The sequence below is a fragment of the Sinocyclocheilus rhinocerous genome, unplaced genomic scaffold (assembly GCF_001515625.1).
Source record: "Sinocyclocheilus rhinocerous isolate Xijiao unplaced genomic scaffold, SAMN03320098_v1.1 scaffold72, whole genome shotgun sequence".
Lineage (NCBI taxonomy): Eukaryota > Metazoa > Chordata > Actinopteri > Cypriniformes > Cyprinidae > Sinocyclocheilus > Sinocyclocheilus rhinocerous.
This window is the reverse complement of record NW_015628351.1, coordinates 3,321,483-3,324,915: the sequence shown is the minus strand read 5'-3', so window position 1 is coordinate 3,324,915 and position 3,433 is coordinate 3,321,483. Positions and strand designations below refer to the sequence as shown.

The following is a 3,433-nucleotide window of genomic DNA, read 5'->3' as shown; positions in this document are numbered from 1 at the left end:
TTGGTTAAATCTCAAGGCTACGATGTTGGATGCTTCTCACAATAGTTATATTATGTGACTGCTGATACAGTACATTACAACCAGTGCTATTATTGCTAATTAACACTGTTAAAATAGTTTTCTGTAAGTCAAATAAAATAAAATGTATATTTCAGATGGACTTAGATAAAAACTTAAACTTAGACAGAAATTAGAAATGTTTCCTTGGCAAGTAACTGAAAATAAGTTTACGTAGCCTACTGAAATGACTAAAAGTAAAGTGATTTGATTAAAACCAATAAAAATGACAAAAGTACATACCAAAATTGCTAAAACTTAAATTAAAAAATGAATATATACAAATAAAAGCTGCTCAAAATATAAAAAAAAAATACTAGAACAGAACTACAATGACATAGGTTACAACAAAGGCTTTAACTATAGAAGTTATAGTATTTTCAAGAGCATGTGTCGTTTCTATACTTATCACTGATTTTAGCAAGATATTTTTAGTTCATTGCTTCCTGATCAATAAAACCATAATCATTTTCTGTTAATTAAGATGATGCAGAGATTGTGTGTCATTTTTATGATCATGCTGAGTTGAGCAATCAGTTGAGAAAGGTCATTTTTAGAATCTGAATAATAGAAAACAGAATTAAAAATAGAAAAAGAAACATGAAGACATACAATGACACATCAGAATGACTAAAAAATTTATTTTAAGATTTCTTAAAGTTTTTGTGAATATAATATAATATAATATAACATAATATAATATAAAGATTATCTGGAAACTTATATTATTACACAGAAATACTCTGAAATACCCTGAGGTATTGTGGGTCAACTTTGATATAGTTATCTGGACGTTGTTCACATGGGATGCATGGCATCAGCAGCTGTGTGGGACCAGGGACAGGAAATGAATTGACCCTCTCCTTGGGAGTTCAGTCCCCCTGTGGCTTCCAGCCTCTCTCAACAATCATCACAGGCTTCAGGGACACAAACAGCACATCAACATGCTGCTGAGCGGGGTGTTTTTCCACAATGATTTATAGTTCAAACATTCATCTGTTAAGTTAGCATGCTGTATTTGATTTTGACTCTGTTTCCCAAATGTGATTTGTCAGAGTGATTAAATGTGTGTCTGAGTCTGAAGGTTTTATTCAGTCTTATTAATGGATTATGTGAAGCCGTCTTCTGTGACCGGAGTGGATATGATTCATTACACGTTAGTAAAACCCTTTTCAGTAACAGCCTCAGAGTTGTTTGCGTTCTAGAGCAGTGATTCAAGACCACACATCTCCATATGGAAGAAAGATCCAGCGGAAACGATCAGCCTCCACAGAAAGGTCTACCCTCACACCCCCACTTTCTACGCCCACATGCTATGACAGCTAGACATGCCCACGTGTTTAATCTAGATTTAAACTGACAGAGTGTGTCTGCCTCCCAAACAACACCAGCAAGTCTGTTCCAGAGTTTGGGCACTAAATAGGAAAATAATCTACCACCCTCAGTCGATTTTAATATTCTAGGTATTATCAAATGGCCAGAGTTTTGGACTATAAGACCTCGTTCAAGAACTGAGGAGCTAAACCCTTCAGGGCTATATATGTAATCAGCATGGTTTGAAAATGTATAAGATGTTTAATAGGGAGCCAGTGCTCTCAAAAAAAAAAAGAGCCCAAAGTCGATTATAATAAATGGACATGGCAACACTGTATTTGAGCCTCCAAAACATGCAACATAATATGAATGTTACTTCATTGCTAGCTTATCTCAAGGACTTTATAGCAATTTGAATTTGGAATTTGAAATTGTATCATTTTGTCAATACAGGAAAACTTGCTGCGTTTTACGTCAAATAATTAAATACATATGAACTCAAAACGTGCCGTTTGTCACAAGCCATATAAGGTAGCACAAAACGGCGCCTTTAAGACAGTGGGCGGCGCCTACGGTCTGACGTAGACAGTCCTTATAAATAGTTTCTAGCGCGCTGCTTTCCGTGATGAAGGCGGCAGAATGTATTACTACACGTGCGTTTTGTTTAATTTGTTGTTGTGAAAGTTTTATGAAGAAACTCCAGGATTACTCACAGGACTCGTCTAAGTTGTACTGGATATAAGAGAGCACCTATAAACACAACCCTGCGAAACATTTATCCTGTAAGTAGCTTTAAATATTTTAAAGTTGCTTATGTTTTTACATTCATCATACAGATGAATATGTCAAAATGTTCAGTGCGATTCACAGTTTATGTGCAACTCCTATTATGACTGTTCTTTAGACTGGAATATAGTACGAGATGAGTCGCATCTGAGTCAGAAAGGGTTTGTCAATAGGTGTGTGTTGAAACAGATGTAGAAAACCTGTCCACATATCAGAATGATCTTTATATTCCCACTGCAATTTCGCATTTTACAAGCTGCCCTACGTCACTCTAGGGAACTGTTTACAAGACAGTAACCAGTTGAGTACGATCTGTCCTGTGTAGTAGTAACCTAGTTTATCATTGACTACAGCGTGATGAACTCTTGCACGTCCTCTGTTATGGATTCATCGCGAGTGCGCGGCTGACAGCCTCGTGCCTCCAGCTGATTCTGCTTTTCTGTTACCTATTTTTATTTTATTTACTTGCCCATGGAACCTTGCCAGCAATGCACAGATAAAAGTATCAAATATCATTGCATACCAACATTCATAACTAGCTATACATCTAATCAAAGTGCCCACTGTATGTTTCTGTTTTGTGTTTAGGTGTTCATCTTTCTGTCTGTCACGTAGGCCTATTGATTTAGAGGGGACTGAAATCTCTTTAGTTAAGTGGGAGTGTCTAATGGGCTTTAATATTATTGCATATATTATTATGTAATTATATCTTTAGGAGAAAGAATTAATTAAGGTGAGGTACAGTGACGTATTAAAATAATAATAACAATAATGAGTGAAAAAATATGTATAGATGCATATAGTACTTGCATAACTTATACATTTTTTTTCTCAGCCAAGGGAAATACTTCTTAAAGTAAATATTAAAAAACAGCCAACTTCAAACAAATAAAAGCTAACTTTCTTGTAAAATGTTTAATATAATATAATGTAATAATATAATATAATGTAATGTAATAATATAATGTAATATAATGTAATATAATATAATGTAATGTAATATAATATAAATGCACTGCAATCACAGCGATTCCTATCTGAATATTAATATTAATAATAATGTGCAGTGTATTTATTATATTATATTATATTATATTATATTGTAATACAATATAATATGAATGCTCTGCAATCACAGAGATTCTTATCTGAATAATATGATAGCAGGGATATAATCTAATCTAATCTAGGCTAATATCTAATTTAATATAATGTGTACACACACACACACACACACACACACACGATAGCTCTGGTCCTTCTTTTTTTTTTTTTG

General features: G+C 33.9%; 1 protein-coding gene across 1 annotated transcript in view; it reads left to right on the top strand.

Annotated features, from left to right (window-relative positions):
- The first annotated feature begins 2,008 nt into the window (after nt 1-2,008).
- Nucleotides 2,009-3,433, top strand: part of LOC107737579 (ERBB receptor feedback inhibitor 1-like) — a 6,533-nt gene continuing 5,108 nt past the window's right edge. The window contains exon 1 of the mRNA XM_016549119.1: nt 2,009-2,153. The gene's annotated coding sequence lies outside the window, so the exon portion shown is untranslated. The remainder of the gene's footprint in view (nt 2,154-3,433) is intronic.